The sequence below is a fragment of the Engystomops pustulosus genome, chromosome 2 (genome assembly GCF_040894005.1).
Source record: "Engystomops pustulosus chromosome 2, aEngPut4.maternal, whole genome shotgun sequence".
In the NCBI taxonomy this organism is placed as follows: domain Eukaryota; kingdom Metazoa; phylum Chordata; class Amphibia; order Anura; family Leptodactylidae; genus Engystomops; species Engystomops pustulosus.
The window spans coordinates 58,412,185-58,432,145 of record NC_092412.1 but is presented as its reverse complement, the minus strand read 5'-3'; the positions used below and the strand labels follow the sequence as shown (position 1 = coordinate 58,432,145).

General features: G+C 37.8%; 1 protein-coding gene across 1 annotated transcript in view; it reads right to left on the bottom strand.

The window, feature by feature from the left end:
• The window catches only part of LOC140117741 (fidgetin-like), a 63,706-nt gene extending 44,262 nt beyond the window's left edge, over positions 1–19,444 (bottom strand). The window contains exon 1 of the mRNA XM_072134760.1: positions 19,299–19,444. The gene's annotated coding sequence lies outside the window, so the exon portion shown is untranslated. The remainder of the gene's footprint in view (positions 1–19,298) is intronic.
• Positions 19,445–19,961: the final 517 nt, after the last annotated feature.

Below are 19,961 nucleotides of genomic sequence, written 5' to 3'. Positions count from 1 at the left end.
TGATATATAAGCAAAGTCAAATCAATAAATATCCTTATATTTCATTTCTAAGAACCAATACTTTCCAGCACTCTACTACAAAATCATGTTTTTGACATCTGATACATGTGTCAACAGATGGACAACAGAAAACCTCTCAACGACATGATTAGATTTGTGCCTCAGAATAGTGCAGAGGGCAGATCCAGTACCTGTTATCGCATGTAAGAAAAGTCCTCTTAGGCTGTAACAGTAGCGATACCAAAGCTGTTGACACACTGAGCTCTTCAGCTAATTTATTGCTAGCCATCTGCCTGGAACTAAAAGATTTTAGTAGCAATTTCTACAATATGCTTTTTTAAGTAAGTCCTTAGAGTGGACCCAACTGGGTCCACTCAACCCATTCAATTTGTGAGCAGAACACCTTGTTTTAGCAATAACTAACTACAGCGAAAATAGTTTGTAAATTAATACTCTTCCTTGTAACATATCTTGCCTTAAATAACATATCTATGGAACACATCAAAGAAGACCCTCAGGAACCTCACATCATATTACCCATGAAAGAACAATTCTATGGCACTTAGAACTCTGTATTGAGATGTCCCTCTGTTATTCCTCCTAAAAAACTAAAAGTAAATGAACAGCTAAGTATCATAATTCATCTTGTCTAAGAAGCAGGTTCCTTCAAAATAAGATACTGTGAGACATTATGGCAAAGCTGTGGTTAAACCCTAACTGGTAACACCTTGTTGACAATTTCTTGATACATTTTTATGAGGAATAACAGAGGAATTAGTGAGTTGACAGGTCCTTTTTAAGATTTACCTACATCAATACTTACCCTACATGTACTGCTAGTATGATAATACTCTAATATCAAAAGTCAATAGAATTTTTTATATAATTATTATGTGTTTTAATCATATTCATATGAATACATGCGTGATGCATGTACAAATCCAATATATTTCCCACTCTCTTTCAATCAAATTTCTGCTCAAAAATACTTGTTGAAAAACTTTCACAAAAATTGCCCTGTTTTTTCAAAATATAATGGAAGAAACTATTCTGATTGAAGTAGGTGGGAGTATGGTGCATTACATAGGCACTATATGGTAGCCAACTGCGTGCCTATGACTTAGGGCTCTGCCTGCCATTATACACAAGATCATTGCATATCCCTAGACCTATGCTGTCATATGAATGTGTTAACTTAGGTTACCCTCACACAAATCTGTGCAATATTGGGCCATGGCTTGTTGATAGTGGCCCGTGTATCCTGGACATGTGAGGTCCGTTAACACGTCAACAGTAGAAGAGACTGCCCAAGCTGTAAACATGGCCAAGTACAGAACCTGCTCTATAAATTGTGGTTTAGGCAGATGGAAACAACAGCCTTATATATGAGTCCACAGAAATATATAGCGTGTGGTAGCACCCAAGATGAGACAATGGGGAAGGTTCATCATATCCTGGCACAGATGTAGTCTCCGTCCCCTGGCACCAACCTCCTGACATGATCCGGTGGGAAGCCTCACTGCACCAGTGGGGCAGTTCTAAATCAGGTCCAGCCTGGGGTAGAATTGTGCTATAGCCTGTATCTGAATAGGCACAGACTAAAGCTAGTGCACAGGGATGAGGCAGGAATGTCCGACTCTGCCACCGGCATGCCCCCTCCATGCTCACTGTAGCGTAAAGGGGGAAATAGGCGCAATTCATTGCCATTGCACCTGGTATTGCACCTATTTCATGGCTTGTACATAAGTTTTCAGAATAAATCTGCCCCAATGTTCATGTTCATGAGGTCTTCCTCAAAATTTTTAATCAGTTTTATAAGCCAAGTCTTTGAGTGTCTCTACAATACAGAGTAGGTAGATATCTTCTGCTTTTTTCTTCTTAATGCTCAGTTCCTAGATACAATTTGCAAACTCGAATGAGAATATTGATAAAATTCCAATGTAGCAATGTAAATTAATATATATAGCATTATAGCAGACTATGCCATACACATCACATTACATGATAACTAGAGTGTAAGAATCTTTAATAATATTTTCAAATATAATCAAAATATTTGGATACCATAGACTCAAATCTGGTAACAATGTTGCCCCCTTCATTCCCTTTAGCTACCTATCCTACAGAAGTAGTAACCCTGAGGAAAGCATTTTCTTGTATACACAATTAATGTCCACAGCTAATCCCCCCTCCCCCAGTTTCTGCTGCCCGCCTGTTTACGAGTTCAGATGTTTCACATAAAAAACAAAATACTACAAGATAAGCAAATGCTAAGTTGATCCATATGGTGTGCCACTTGCATTGCCATTTAGCTCCAATGATACAGAGTCAAAATAAAACAAAGCAGGGAGTGTTCTGCACAGGAGGGAAGGACAAAGCCTTGTGGCAGAGGCATGCCCTGAAGCTGCAGAAAAAGATGGGGGGAAAAGAAAAGAGAGCAAGGGGGGCACTAAATAGGGGGAAGGGCAAAAGCAGGGGGTTGGGGGAAGAAGGTTAAAAAAAAACACACAGCAAAAGTTGCTTTCCACATGGCTGCCCCCTGTCTAAAGGTATTCTCCTCCACTTTCTCACAGCCCGATGCCTGCTATTTGTCAGCTTTACTGTCACTGTAAGAAAATAAACAGCAATAAAACAGAGGCAGGAGCACATGTGGTTAATAGATAGACCTTCAAGACACATTCTTCTTTCCGAATCCATTCGCCTCCATATAAAAAGCACCTTTCTAACGTTTATATGTCCAACACCCAAATTAGGGGAAATAAGATGGTCACATGGTATATACTGCTAAAAATAAAGGGCAAGACCTTAATAAAATCTGATATTTCATAACCCACAAAGTCATAATCTAACACTTGTATTCAACACTGATCTGCAACAGCAGAAGAATCAAGTGGAAAATTACTCTGGTTAAAAGCGAAGTATTATTGAAGAGTTTGTGTTAATATTTACAATTGAGCTGAAGGTTATGATATATAATTTTCTGTATTTAAATGTCTATTTTGTTATATCAATTCTGGAACGTCTTTACGCATTACTCTAAATTGTATGACTGCATTCATTGAAACTAATGTTAACCTTTCCATTAGTGCAGAGTCCACATCAATATAATACAGAAGGTTTGGGCGGTAGCCGGTGCCCAAGCCATCTAGAGGGCCCATGGCCACCTAATCCACCCACCAAATTTTATACTTCACCAATGAAATCCTTGTACATCGGTTCCTGCTCTCAATACACATGTACAAAAGAGCCATTTCGGATCTTTGAAGGTCCTCCAAGGGTCCTGAAACTGTAAACTGAACGCACATCCTCTATTCCCCAAAAGCTTGATTCTAGTACCATATGTAGAGAGTATCTACATGTAAACCACATTTGTCCCTATACAGATTATCCTGTTCTATAACATTACAAACAGATAGCAGAGGAAGGTCTGTATTTTACTGCTCTCTATGTGGATAGTGGTAATGTGGATTTCCCTGCACATCCCGGATGACTAATGGAATCAACACATGTGAAGGAACAACACAGAAAATCCTTCAAGATCTGAGGACAGGCTTGTATATAGCCGGCACTTAGAGGAACATGCATTTTTGTCATCAGGAATGATCACTTTAATTGAAAATAAAGCTCCCACTTTGTGGAAATAAATGCTCTTCTAAGCATCATTTCAGGTCTAGATGAAGTCGGCCAGAAGATGACTTATCACCAGCCACTGATGATATGAGAAACTGATAGATGACTTCTCGTAATCAGCCAAAAGGAGGATATGAAACCATCATCTTCTCATGTGTGCACTCATTAAGGAGGCTGCTCATTCCTGCTCCATCACTCCATAACAAATTACTGCCATAAATTGTTCATGAGCTGCAGCCACAAAATATAACCACTGTATAGTGTACAATAATCTTCAGCTGTATACCAAGCATACAGGATTATAGCAGTGGCTGTGTATAGGGGAGCCCTACTAGAGATCATGCTCTACACACATATTGTAAAAATGGACTTAGATCGGTATGGCATTGCACAGTATGGCGCCACTACTTACAGTTACATTAATATTAGTCCCTGATTACATGTCTACTGCATAGTGGATACGTATCTGATCAAATACAAGAACAGGGCTACTGTGTTAGAATGAAATGGAAGTCAGAGTGGTTTTCCAGGATGACTTATTTAGGGATAGACCATTAAAATAACCAAATAAAATATATTTGGCACTAATCAACAGCTGGAAGCTCAATTGGCACTCAATGAGTGCTGCTTCTGCTTCCCAAGTCTGTGACATCATATCACTCAGTCATATGGACTAGTTGGAACCCATTAATTCATTAATTCCCATTCATGTAAATGGGGTCCAGCTTCAAAACCAAGTGTAGCAACTATACTGTGAGTAGTGGAGTGGTTGCCCCTTGAAACCAGAATACTGTGTGTTACATCTCCACCAATCTAATGGTCTATACTAAAGATAGGTTATCAATATTTCCTGGAAAAACTTTTTTATTACTGGTCCACTAGAGTACCAGAGGATCCCTCAGTGAGCCCAGGTACTAACTCAACAATGGATCCTACATGACTGGCAGAATATGACCAAATTTGGAGAATACTAGCGTAAAAATCTCCTTGGATTTGATGCAGTGTGAACTCACTGTATCTGGTGGGCCCACAGAATCCACTTCTAACACTGACATTGCCGTTCATGTCAGAGTCTATGGTACAGGACTAGAGGAGCGTAGTGCATGACTATCTCTACTACTCCCATAGATTGAATAAAGTCATAACGGTTTTACTGATCCATTTGTAAACAGATGCAATAGAGCCATATGCTGCAAATCATTGCTACATACTACACGAGCATCAGCACATTGCCTAGTCACCAAATATCAGCAGCTACTTAACATATTAAAAAAACATATGAGCTCTCTAGTTTCCAGCCGCAACCACTGAACAATAATGCAAGGCATGCTTTCAAGCCCGGCTGGATGACATCCATATAACTGAATACATTTGTTATTCCAATTCATCTCCTTAATGAACAATAACTCATCTGCATTATTGGAGCTCTCGGGTAATTGCAGCTGCTGACCCAGGCAAGCTGCCCCCAATAACATTGAAACCATCCCTGCGAGGGAGCGATCACGTAATATCAGCGCAGCAGATCTGCACAATGCTTCATCCATTTACTGGGCTGTGTGGCGCGTATCTGTTATTGTGAATAATAGATACACCATCTACGCTGCTTCCTTGTAAGAAATGTAAATGTTGGCGTGATATAAAGATGTAGTAGACATTATGGTACCTCACAGTTCAGATTATCATAGTGCATAAAAACTGCAATTAAAATGCAATAAAAAAACAAATTCGGAAAAAAATGGAGGTTTATTGAGAGGATATTGGATGGAAATACTTTGATAGTAAACTTTCACATGAGCTATGATATGGCTGATAACTAGAGATTTGCAAATCTATTCGTTTGTTTGTAAATTCAGTACAAATCTGCCATTTTTCAGGCACCAACATGAATCCTAATATTTGGGGTTCTTTTCAGATGAATCTGTGACAATGGTGACTAGCTTCTGAAGTCATCCAACCCAAGAGGGGACAGACGCGGGAAAATAACATTTATAAATTCAATTTATAAATTTCATTTTATATTTATTTTCTCGCTTCTGTCCCCTCTTGGGTTGGATGATTTCAGTAGCTAGCCACCATTTTTACAGATTCATCTGAAAAAAAAACTGAAAAGATTAGGATTCACATTGGTGCCTGAAAATGGCAGATTTGTACCAAATCTGCAAACTAACAAATAGATAGGACCTTTTCATGAAAATTCTGTGTTTGAGAGGACTAGAGGGGGTTATTTACAAATTTCCAGGAAAATTGGAGCAACAATGTTGTAACAGAACCCAAGCCCAATCTTTTGAAAAATTTGGCAAATCTTCTATGAAGTTAATCCTTGATGATTCATTCATCTCAACTGATATACCTAAATAAAAACCCTATACACGTAGAATGATCATATACAGATTTACGAAACTGTCTTTGTTGCAGATACCAACCAAACCCAATACAAATGTAATTCTGTAATCCACTTGGAAAATGGAAGCCGTACTGTGATCTTTGTTGTGCTCAGAATATTATAACCAAGGGCTTCTGATCCTATGCTGTAGACCGGTTCAGCACTTTTCCTAAGTAGATGAAAAACGGAGCATGCGAGTACAGCACAAAAATACATATCAATGGACGCAGCACCTACAGACTCATATGTGGAATATAATAGGCAAACACTGCCCCTCTGTAATTTTTTTAGATCCACATTCCGGGATTCAGTTTCCATGTGCAATATATTACACATTTGGCACGTTTAGTACTAAGGGATATATAGAGGGAGATTTGTAAAAGGTTACAGAGCCCTTTTACATACCAGCCTAAGCTTTCATGCACTGGAAGCATTTTTCATGCGCTTCATTGAGTCCTGCTCATTGCACGGTAAATACAAGTGAAGCACCATTATCATAGAGATCATGGATTGCAGTGATGAATGAGTCTTTAATATACACTCAAGCACCAGATGCATCTGGAATGGTTCCAGCTTAGCTCGAGCGTGCGCTAAGGATAAGTTTGCCAGATACAACATCCATCTAGTAACATTATAACTGCATTATATAATACAAATATACATTGCACAATATTAAAATACATAATGTATTCTTATAAATTGTTTTCTTCATAGGTTTAACTCCTGATACAACATATGTATAGATATATATGGATATAAATATACATATTTAGCCATTATTTCCTTTAGAGACAAGAATTATGCCAACAAAACCCAGACAAAAATGTTGGTATGTGAACAAAACCTGCCATAAATCCAGAAATGCTTAATATACAGGAAACTCATCCGCTGCAAACTCTGCGAAAGAATTTATGAAACTGTGAAAGGAAATGAGCAGCGAATATAGAAACTAAGTAACATTTATGGTACAAAATGATGACACACTTCCTACTTATGCAAGTAGTCTGTTATCTTACACTTTTTGCAAACATTTCAGAAAACTCTATAGTTTAGCAGTTGTAGAGAACTTTCTACAAAGTGGGTCCCATAGTAGCTGTACAGGTCTTTCTACAATATGATTCCTATAGTTGTAAAGAACTTTCTACAAAGTGGGTCCCATAGTAGCTGTACAGGTCTTTCTACAATATGATTCCTATAGTTGTAAAGAACTTTCTACAAAGTGAGCCCCATAGTAGCTGTACAGGTCTTTCTACAATATGATTCCTATAGTTGTAAAGAACTTTCTACAAAGTGGGTCCCCATAGTAGTTGTAAAGGTATTACTACAATATGATTCCTATGGAAGTTGTAAAGAACTTTCTACAAAGTGGGCCCCATAGTAGCTGTAGAGGTCTTTCTACAATATGATTCCTATAGTTGTAAAGAACTTTCTACAAAGTGGGTCCCATAGTAGCAGTACATGTCTTTCTACAATATGATTCCTATAGTTGTAAAGAACTTTCTACAAAGTGGGTCCCATAGTAGCAGTACATGTCTTTCTACAATATGATTCCTATAGTTGTAACGAACTTTCTACAAAGTGAGCCCCATAGTAGTTGTAAAGGTATTACTACAATATGATTCATATGGAAGTTGTAAAGAACTTTCTACAAAGTGGGCCCCATAGTAGCTGTAGAGGTCTTTCTACAATATGATTCCTATAGTTGTAAAGAAATTTCTACAAAGTGAGCCCCATAGTAGTTGTAAAGGTATTACTACAATATGATTCCTATAGAAGTTGTAAAGAACTTTCTACAAAATGATCCCCATAGTAGTTGTAAAAGTATTTCTACAATATTATTCCTATAGTAGTTATAAAGGTCTTTCTATAAAGTCATTCCTATAGTAGTTTTAAATGACTTTTTACAAAGTGATTCCTAGGTCTTTCTACAAAGTAATTCCTATAGTAGTTGGAAAGAACCTTCTACAAAGTGACCCCGTACTAATAGTAAAGGTCTTTCTATAATGTGATTCCTAAAATAGTTGTAAAGAACTTTCTTCAAAGTGAGCCCCATAGTAGTTGTGAAGGTATTTCTACTACATGATATCTATAGTAGTTACAAAGGTCTTTCTACAACATGGTTCCCATTGTATTTTTAAAGGACTTTCTACAAGTGATTTCTACAGTAGTTTTAAAGAAGTTTCTAGAAAGTGAGTGCTATAGTTGTTTTACAGAACTTTCTACAAATTGATTCAAATAGTAGTTGTAAAGATCTTTCTAGAAAATGGGGCCTATAGTAGTCTTTCTAGAAACTGTATCCTTTAGTAGTTGTAGAGAACTTTTTGCAAAGTGATTCCTAGAGTAGTTTTAAAAGGACTTTCTACAAAGTGAATACAATAGTAGTTCTAAATGTCTTTCTAGAAAGAACGTACTATACTAGTTGTAAAGGACTTTCTACAAAGTGAATACAATAGTAGTTCTAAATGTCTTTCTAGAAAGAACGTACTATAGTAGTTGTAAAAGACTTTCTACAAAGTGGGTCCTATGGTAAGTATAGTATCCACACACACAGAGCCGTCAGAATATCTCAATAAGTTTGATGGGGCCGCCCTTCCCCCTCCTCTTGTCAATGCTCACATGCTGTTTGTGAGTAGAACCAGGACTAGCAACTCTGCATCCAGTTGGACAAGTCCACTTTTAACCTTCTGTAATAGGCAGCCCAAAGAGAAGAGATTGGAAAGTCTGCTTGACATTCACCAGCGCTCATTACAGCAGTTTTCAGAATTAAGTCTTTTCCCTGTGTTTATTTTTCCATGAAATGTCTTTCATCACTATAATCACATCTATAACATATTAAACCGCTGCACACTTTCACAATGAGGGTGATAAAGTAACAACCATGTCAGCTCTCATAATGGAGGATGTCAGCCGGAAAAAAGGGACAAGTAACTACTTTGGAAGAACCAAGCATTTACCTTCTAATGAATATTTTATGCTATTTTTTTAAATTACACAAGGTTAATGATGATGTTTTAAGCATCAAAACATGTTTGCAGAAACCTAAACCATTTATTTTACATTGAGTGAACATTTATATTTTAATTAGTCTAACAAAACTTTTTGGGTGTGATGATAACGCGTAACCCCACTACCAAATTAGCTGCAATATGTAACCTTGCAGGTTTCTTCTATGGCAGATAAAAATAGTGCTACATATAAAATATTAACATCCTACCACAAAAACAACAGTATGTAAATTCAGTTGTTCTGCCATAAAATATTAACTTTAAATATTGTTATCCCCATCTCTCTGATCCCCACTGAGTTCCACTTCCTGTCACACAGGAAATCCTCAGTGATGCTCATCCAATGACTGATCAGAGTGGTGATCGGCTCAGCCAGTGGTAAAGTCATGAGGAGTATGTACCGGAGGGGCGGGAAAGATAGGGGGGGATCGGTATGGAGAGGTGCGTATCTTTCTGTTATCTCATAAGCAGGTCATACACATAAAACCATGATCATTTTTTTTTTTTTTTGAACATCAAACCATGGATTTAAAAATAACAACTGGAACGCATTTCTGGAGTATATTTCCCAATCTGTGAACTTTTACTTGTATTCACAGTTAAAAAAAAACAAGTAGAACTATTGAGAATGTGACATATTTTATCATGATAGCCCAAAAGGCTGCTACTCCGATGCTTCTTTACTCAGCAATGTCATGCCCGTCTTCACATGTGAATCGCTACAATCCAATCACTGGCCTCAACAGTATAAGGTTCAAGATCACTGAGGCCTGTGATCGACTGTAGAAGTCTTGTGTCTAGATGGGCATATCATCACTCAAACCAAGTAAGAAAAGACCGACCAGAAGCACATGAGTTTTCTATGGGTTTATTCTACTGGGTAAGTAATTTTTATTTTGTTATATATCCTGCTTTAGCTTCATACTCCTTAGTGGAAGCATTGCTATAGCTTCACATTTCTAGGGCCTGGGCATCGCAATACTTAGTCTATGCACATGTTAAAGTGCAAACTGTAAATGACTATAATGCCAGCTTCTCTGTCTGTTGGATTAGGACTGACTAGGCACAAACCCTATTTTATCACTAGTGACACTGAAACAATAAACAAAACTTCACCTACATTCTCCGAGCTGCATAAACCTAAACAGACTGTCAATGTGCTTCTCAACCGGAATAAAACTGATTTGCATTTGTTCAATTGGTTGTTCTATGGCATAAAAATTTCTCATATGAACATTTCACAATGTGCCTCTACTGCAAAAAAAACGACCAAAGTGGAATCGGAGCCAAGCAATGCCTTGCAGAACAATTGATAGAAAGCTTCACACTGTGTATGGGATTTGCAGCACAGCAGTTACAAAAATCCCTCTGATGCCTATGTCAAGCACGAGCATGTCACAGAAAGCTGAACTTTGTGTCACATGCTGACACCAAGAGGTGCCATACCCCCGAGACAGCACTTCGCAACCTCATGTAATACAAAGCTGAGGAACATGGTATTAACTGTATGCTCTGCTCCAGGTTTCCGGGAGGAGGTTAGATAAAGAGTTTTTACCCACTGATGTGGAAAAATGAAAAGAAAATGAGGGTGGACTGCTGCTTTCAGATGCTGTCTCAGGTTATTTTTAACGCTGGGGTGACTACGTGGACTCACAATAACAGTCCACAAAACAAAAAACCCTCATTAACTGTCATTACTGAAAGCACTGAATTGTGGAAATGCTCAAAGACAACTTTTACCAAAGCCTAGCTATTGTCCGATCCCACAGTTACCCATTGGTCACAATGCTGACGGTAATCTTCATTCTCATCATCTCAGCTTTAAAATTTGGAAACTATACTTAATCTAGAACACTTCTACAATTTTGAAAAAAAAACATCAGTAGATACAACTCCCCTATGGTCACATTGCTTTCGAATGAGGTGTCATCCATGCCATGTATGCCTATACCTATAGTCAGATATATATAACTGTAAGGCTCCATGCACACAACCGTAATTGTGGTTGTGATCTGGCCTCAGAAAGCAGATAATGGCCACAACAGAGGTCTATGACACCAGTTACGGTGCGGTTAGCACACAGTGGGGCACATGTATCATACGTTTGGCTTTATCCATCTGTTTTCAGGGACTTTTCTTGGCTTTTCTGCTGGTCACATGTATCTTAGTGCTTTTTCCTTATTGATACATGTCACATTCGTTCTTTAGTAAATTTGCAACTTTTAAAATAATAGTGGCAAAAGTCTCCAAAAGTCGCAATCAGTTATAAGCTAATTTCTATGCCTGGTCAGTGGCAGCCGTACAATTTGTGACTTCTTGTCACTTTTTTAAAAAGTCACAATTTTCGCATCTGGATCCAGGTGATAACTCAGGAAACACTGCAGAAAACTAGACAATGGCGAACTTCGCATGTGCCCCAGTGTTGATACATGTGCCCCCATATTTGGCTGGATTTGGGGCCCAGACAATTAGCTTTCTATGAAGAAGGTAGGAATAAAGAGTGCTCACTCCCCCTCACTTCTCCAGCCTGGTATGAGTTAAGCCCAGGTTATGCCCTGGCGAGTACACAGTTATGTGCTTTAAGCCTAAGTCTAGATAATTTCAGTAAAAATGAACATATAGATTGTGCATAAGTTGTTTTTTATGCAGTGGACTACTGTGGTCCAACCAGAGGTAATGTTACTGTAGGCCTAAACTCCTTCCATTATTGACCTTGCATTCTCCGTGTATCAAGGATGCATCATCAAGAAGATCTAATAATCCATAATATTTTTCAATCATCCCAATCACCTCCAAATGTGTTTATCCTGTGCTAAATCTTAGGGGGAAAATGTAATTTGGCGCAAAGTGAGCACCACCGTACACATGGTTATTTTTCTGGAATGTGGCACACAAACAAACGAGAAAATACAGAAATATTTCTGTAATCTCCTGCATTCCCAGCTCCAGGGACAACTGGAACAGATTTAGAGATAAAAGGCCACGTGGAACAGGAAGGCAGGAATGACGCATGAAGCGTAGGGAAGTTTGTCTACTAAGTGCAATATAAAACCCAGGAACACAACTCAAAATAGGGATCTGAACGCATAAGGATTATAGGAGGGGAGTTATAGCTCCCCTGATTGTATATACATATTAGTCCACTATTGTTTTATTAGATGTGTCATCAATTTACTTGGTACTAAATACTATGCTACATAGAGGTAACAAAACATTTAATAAACTATAAATATATACTATAGTAGAATATATATATATACATACAAAGTGAGATCAACCTTTAACCTAAAACAGCCTTAAACATTATGGCATGTAAGTATTCTTTATATAAAACCTGTTACACAGGAAAAGCAGGAACACCAAAAATTTGTTATAGTCCTAAGAAAGAAATTGAGATGAGCATAACAATGTGGCGAATCATAGATTCAGAAGAATTATGCTGATTCTTAGCTCTAATATATGCAATAAAATGTCCACATTGGTTTTAATGGTTTTTGTTATTGTTCATTTGCACCACGTACATTAGGCTTTTGTTATTATTGTTTTTATGAATAATGAAAATTAAGAAAAATTGTAAAAATATTTACAAAGCAAATTCAGAAAAATAAAAGTCATGTTTGAAGATCTATAATTACATCTATTTAGAACAAATAGATTTGGATCTGAATTGAATTTTATAAAAAAACTCAACAAAAGCTTCAAAAAAGCAAATACTTGTGAGAACCACTTTGAAGAATCCAGATTTCTAGCATTCTCTTTAATATGAATGGAGGCCCTGCATTTACTTATCATCTTCTTTGATTTCTCTTTCATTAATTTCCTTTCTTAACATATTTGTACATCTGAAACAGGATAAGAAATATGTCCATTCCATTTTTTAATTAGCTTTTGTAGTATAAAGGAAGAACACTCATACTTTCCAGTAATTTTGCTCTCTGTGTTTGTCCCTCAGGACAGGCTGCCTGTAATGTGCTCTCATAACATATCCCTCCTCTGAGAGAAGCCCCAATGACACATCAGCCTCCGCTATTAGCTTGTTTCCAGGGTGAATTAAAGTGATTCTGTACGGCTGGGTTAAATAAGTTACATAAGTCACCACGGTGGCTGCCACTTCATTACTACAGGATTATATGAGTACACAAGTCATGGGAGATGTACAGTAGTAATAGTGCGGGCTGGCTACATGCCAGTCATAAGCTCAGACGTTGCACAAAACTGAAACGCAATAGATAAAATGTCTGAATGGAATGAGTTCTCTGTAACCGCTTTTTCCACACAGGGTCACACGGGTCTATTGGGCACATTTTTTTGCGGAGGGAAGACACCCTTATGCCCCTGATAAATTGTTTAGATCACATTCCGTTTCTTTACCAAATGTTTTGGTGCCAAAATCTGGTGGCGATTATAAAGGTAGAGAACATATAAAAAACATAAGAAGCCATGCACCAATGTATGATTCAATACCTGCCCCGGCAGCGGCCTACTGACCGTAATCACATGGCGCATCAGACATTTGGTTCAGTTCTACATCAGAACTGGCTTGGAGGAGAACTGCCCTTTAAGTTTTACCCACACCTGGCACAGGCTATAGCTAATGTGCAGACGCTGGGTGGATATTCAGGTCCAGCCTGAACCCCTCAACAGGGGGTTTCTATTTCTTAAATGCACTGTTATGTACCAATGTATGTGATATTTGCATTGATAGACAACATAGGTAAAATATCCTCATCTGTCCTCTAAATTAAAGTTTTCGAAGACATAGGAGCCCTTTAAAGTGTTGAAATTGTACACTACTTTTACTACTTGTACACTACGGTTTTGCTGCCATGTATAATGTAGTAAATTATAGTTATAGTATTGTAGTGTAGTATTTGTAGTATCTTTTCTTATAATGTATCAGTACATAGAGCTATTCTTTTGGTATTATTTTAACTATTATGTATAAATTGACACCTGGGTGTTAACATCCCACTTTGCCAAAAGGGCTTGTCCCTTCATGGTCTGACATGATCAGAGCTAATGGAGCATTGTCACAACTCCAAGATGTCAATGAATAGATACAGGGGTAAACCTTGAGGGTGCAGAGGGTACTGTTACATCTGGGGCCCAACAGTCTTTGGAGGGCCATAACGATAATTAAAAAACTTGGAGGGCCTGACACAGTTGGAGGGCCTGACACAGATTTTGCCTAAGACAGATATGTCTGTAGAGATGTCCTAAAATCTTGCAAAATTGTTAAAAAAGATAAAATCCCTCCAGCCACACGTGATCAATATAGACAATTTCCTTTTGTAACGCAATGCTTTCAGTTATTAAAAGTTGCATTGAGATGCAAAGTTTGCCCTTAATTACAGCCACTAATGAGCAATTAGAGTTAATGTGTCCTGTAGTATGTACACAGCAGGAGCAGGCATCTCATTGGTTGCCCTTTTTATGAGCAATTTTACACCTAAATGTAATATTTGGTAATGAACTAAGGCGACCAGGTTCTAATTCACTTCCGCCGCACACACATACAAGTATATATATATATATATATATATATATATATATATATATATACACATCATAAGGGGGAACCTCAACATTTCAGAATTCTAATGTTTTTGCATTGCATATTTTGCAATTAAACTGTAAAAAGGCATATTATAGTAATAAATGTGAATAATAGAAAGTGGCCATATCAATGCTCAATGTAGATAAGGTCATTTATAAATATTAACTTATTAAAGATGTTAAATTAGCATCAAACTTCATAAATGTTTTATGAAGTGTAAATTACTACTATATTTCTGGAATTTATATATATAAAGGAATTTGGTTAAAAAGTAGCCATTTTTCGTGAAACCAAGATACTGGGTCTTGGTAGATCTGTCTATAGATGCAGCAGTGTAATATTTGATATTTGTGTAATATCAGATAAGTGAATCATTGAAGATTTGTTTCCCTCAGTTGTTTTTGTAAGCTTTAGTTTGGGTCTGAATCTTTTTGGTCCGAGCCTTTATTTCTATAATTGTCCTGGACATAGTTTTTTTTGTTTTGTTAATTTTTTTCATATCTTTTTTTTTTTTTAGTTTTCATGAAACCATAATAACTGAAAACTAATGGACGTGATACAAATGGACATTTTAATAGATCTCTTAGACCTCTGTTATCATATGTCGATATTTATAGAGAATCAAAAAATTCAGATTCGATTTTGTGCCTGAAAATCGCCAGATTCATACCGAATATATAAATCGATGAGCATCTATTTACAATGAAATATTTTGTATCATGGCAACATTCCTACTGTTCCATATAAACCCAATGTTGTCCAGATATTTGCCACATTGTTTCCACTTTGTAAATGAGAAATGTTTGAGTTCACATCCAAATTAACCCCATGGCTCAACATTACAACATCACAACATACAGCAATGCACATCTACTCTATAGTTGTTACTTAACACTCAGTATTGTATGTGTTTTGCTCTTTTTCTCAGTACCCAAGCCCGATGACAGCAATGTATAAATTAGCCATAACATAGGGTAGACATGGAAAGGATAAAGTAGTGGAATAGCAGACACAGCAATGAGAAGATCAACCCCCCCCCTCCCTCCGCAGTGGTCTAGTGCAGGTTAATTCCACTTCAACTCTCAGCATATTATATCTGCCACACTTGTCATTGGTTTTCTGCTGCTCCATTGTTTTTTATGAAACACTTTACAAACAGGGTGAAAAAAATCTAAGGAAAAAAAAAAACCTCTCAACTGAAGTGTCCTAAAGACATTAAAACCTACCGGTAACATTCTAGCGATCCTTGATTTCTGTGCAGGTCTCATATAAAGTCACCCCTCCCAATCGTGACTGCCATCAAGTGGGCATCCATGCCAACATATTCAAATGATACATATGCCATAGAGCCCCTTGTGCATGACAGGAGCGCCCCTGATTCATCATGCTTCTTACTAAGTATTGTTCAGCTCACATTTAAAGGTAATTAATACAGAGGCAACACCAGGACCTCCTGTGGTTTTACTGAACCCCTCTGAGAATCCCACAAGGGGTCCATGTGTTTGGATATAAAATAGACCTGTAAATACACACTTATGAAACCTGTATGAAAATTTTATTTTGTGAAAATCTGTCTACAATCACATCATAAGTTTTTTTTTTTGCAGAATACTTGTATTTTTTAGAATTTGAGGCTAAATTGAAGAATTTAAACAAATAAAAGTTCCGGTCATTTTTTGACTGTTTATATATACTATACAATACATATATATTTATATTATTATATTAATACACTACATATAGTCAGCATTAATTATTATTTTTCTTAGAACTCCTCTGTGCTGTTGCTCTGTTATTCCTCTTAAAATATAGGAGTAACAACTGGGTGTTATCATGCCATGCCATAGGACTGTTTTCCTGTTCTTTTAGCGCCAATTGGACAATATCAGACTATGTAGGGCCCTCTCCTACCTGTAATTTGATTCATACATTTCTAGGTGGAATAACAGAGGACTGGGACAACATAAATGCAGGGTCTACAAAGAGTTTGTATGTTCTCTCTGTGTTTTTGTGGGTTTCCACCAAGTCTTCCTGTTTCCTCCCACACTCCAAAAACATACTGGTAGGTTGATTAGTTTGTGAGCCCCATTGGGGACAGGGAACGATTTGGCAAGCTCTGTGCACCGCTGTGGATTCTGTGTGTGCTATATAAATAAATATAGACTGCAATGTCACTTTGTTGTAGGATATCTCAATGTATAGTTATATATTGAGGATATTAAAAACTTACATTATTCGACCTAAAAGATGGAAAATAAAAATAATTTTAGATTTATATCCATGTGCTCTAGCAAACCCGGTCTCTTCGACCAGGGTTATCCAAAGCATGAACCACTGTAATATCGGCTCCACAACATGCATGATCCACCTACAAAGCTAACTTATCTCCATGCAACATAGTATAAGTTACAAGGGTTGAATAGTACAGCTCCATGCGAGTTTGTGGTGTAGACTCATGCATAATATAGATGGAAGGACAGCAAGCTGTGCAGTCTCAGGCTGTAATGGAAATGGAAACGATCACCCCGAGCCTTTCCCACATCAAATAATCCAGCAGGAGGTGTGGAATCTGCGTAATCTCAGTGACACAGTCCCTCAGAATTCCAACAGGACCTTACTAACAGGAGTTGATATAAATAGATTTTACCATGTGTGCAATAATTGGAGACTTAATATGAAACACAAGATCTCCCAAGGGAATGCAGAGATTTCATCCAGATCCTAAAGTGTAGTGTGTTCAAATTATATTTGTTTTCTTCACGTTAAAGAACATAACGTCTAAGACATCAACATTGCCAAGCCTAAAACTTTTACTTCTGGTTCAAGATATGAAGGGTTTAATTCAAGCCAAAAACAGCCTCACGTCATACACACCAGTTGCTAATGTTGAATATGACAGACTTACAGAATGTAAATGAAAGAGATCGGATTTCCTAATGTTTAATGCACGCTTGTTGTGATGTATTGGAGAATGACGTATGTAAGCAAAGACTTGGGAAGGCACCATGTGAGCAGTCAGTCAACTCCGCTTAGGATACGTGGAGTATATTTAGCTGTAGGAATGACTTCGCTTATGTCAGTCCACAATAACCGTCTAGATTGTGGAAGAGAGTATAGGAACACTGCCCACATATGCAATAGCCATATACCAAAATAATACCCCCCAAAAAGAATGCACGCCATCATTAAAGGCAATCATCTATAGTTTTCTGGAGTATTGTCCTACATCAATACCCAATTCTTGGTTGTGTATAAGGCCACATTTATACAATGCTGAATTGTGATAATTCCGACAAATACTTTTTATATTAATACTTTTCTTCCCCCTAAACACCGAACAATGTTATTTGTATACTTGCCTTCTAAACATAATGTCATAGTTACATTGGGTTAATGGAGAATGTAGTGGGTTCCATTTATGAAAAATCTTCTATATCTTATTGTTTATGTAAGGACTATGAAGCAGCAATGCTGGGGTCTAGATGAAGTTTATATGTTCTCCATGGGTTTGAAGGGGTTTTCTCCACGAGGGTAATCCAATGGGGGTAATCCATTTTCCCTCCACCTCACAAACTCATAGACTAATTTAGATAATAAGTCCGAATGGGACTGAGACTGGTGTGAGTTATGACAATATCTGTACAGCGCTGTAGAAATAAATAAAAGAAAATATCTGCAACATTTTCTAGACTTGTTCCCTAAATGAACTACAGTTTTGATGGGTTTAATAACAGATAACTTGCCATGATGCAATAATAAGAGTGACAACTTTTCAGACAGTGTTGATACGTGAGGCTGCTTGTGTTTGCATTCTGTAACAACCAGCCCAATCCAGCAATGGAGAAGCCTAGAGCCTGCAGACACAGCAGAAAGCATTGTCCCTGGATGGGCGAAGCACACAGTCCGCTCACCATGACTCATAGAAAGAATTATAGTATAACATGGATAGGCCACGACACAGTAAACTAATGCAAATGATCAACAACAAAATCATAAAAGAGAAATATATTCCAATAAATAGGATATCAATCTGATCCACCCAATATGATAAGACACAACATTGTTGTAGTGCAGAATATATCCATATAAATGTCCACTTACATGGATATACAGTATATTTCGTGTACACATCTAAAAAGTTGAATCTATTGATCATATGTGCAGCTCACTGTACAATGCACAACATAACGCCACTCCTCTTATCTACTGCCAACCCCTCATTCACAAAAATCATACATATATGTTCACAGTCCAGCCTACCATATAATTGCAACAAAGTCCTACACTTCCATTGGACACATAATGCAAAGAGGAGGTTTACATGTTCACACCGTAAACATTAACATGAAAGCCCAGGAATGAATACATTCACGAAACTTTCTATACTTTCACATCTAAAATCAATGGACTACAAAAACTAGTCCTATAAAGGCCAATATCTACGTAAAGCACAGTCCCATGGGCACGCAGCACAGAAACTAATAGCTGGAAGTCCAAGTCTTTGTTAATTCTTGAAAATCCCAGATCTTGCACAATTGCTATCATGCTTATTGACCTCTGTGCTGGGATTGTATGGCAAAGCATTGCTAGCCCCATTGGCAACAAAAGGATTGGAAGCAGATCATGCTGATGTAGGACAGCTGCTGCTTCCACATTAAAGCAACAGGGAACATCCAGCCCTTAAAAAGACCATTTATGTATCCAGATAGAAGCCTCTCCTTACCTCCGCGTTCTGAGAACATGCTCCTGCAAATGTGCTGTTTAGTAATCCACACTGTGCAAAGCCAAGAGGACCAAAGCGAAGCCGTGTGTGGGACTCACCATTCTTACTGTGACAATGTGTGTGTGAGAGAGAGGGAGAGTGTGACAGCAGGCTGCCTGGACTGCAATCACTAGGGCATCCCCCTGCCTCCCCTCCCCCTACCACATCCCTCCAGCTTTTGACTCCTTCCAAAACTATATTAGCCAGCAGGGGAGAAAAAGTGACCAATCATGCATTCATTGCTCCTGTCTCTTGTCCCCCTACAGTATGGTCATCTGCATCCTTCTTGGTATCCTAAGCACAGGAGAAGAAGAAGAATATATCTGGAGGGTCCTATTGAGCACTGGTTTCAGCAGGGCTAAGAGAATGTGTGTTATGAAAGAATGGGAGGGAGGCGAAATCCGCCTCCTGGAGCATGCACAAGTTGCAGTGGTCAACTGTGTGACATCAGAAACACTAGAAATCAATGGGGGATCTACTGATAACTAAAGCCAGAGTAACGTTTAGAACATATTAATAGTCCAAAACAGGCACAATGCACCCCAGAACTTCATGGAGGTCAACAAAAGACAACCATAGAGGGTCACATGTTTAGAAATTGCTTTGATTTCAATAGAAGTATAT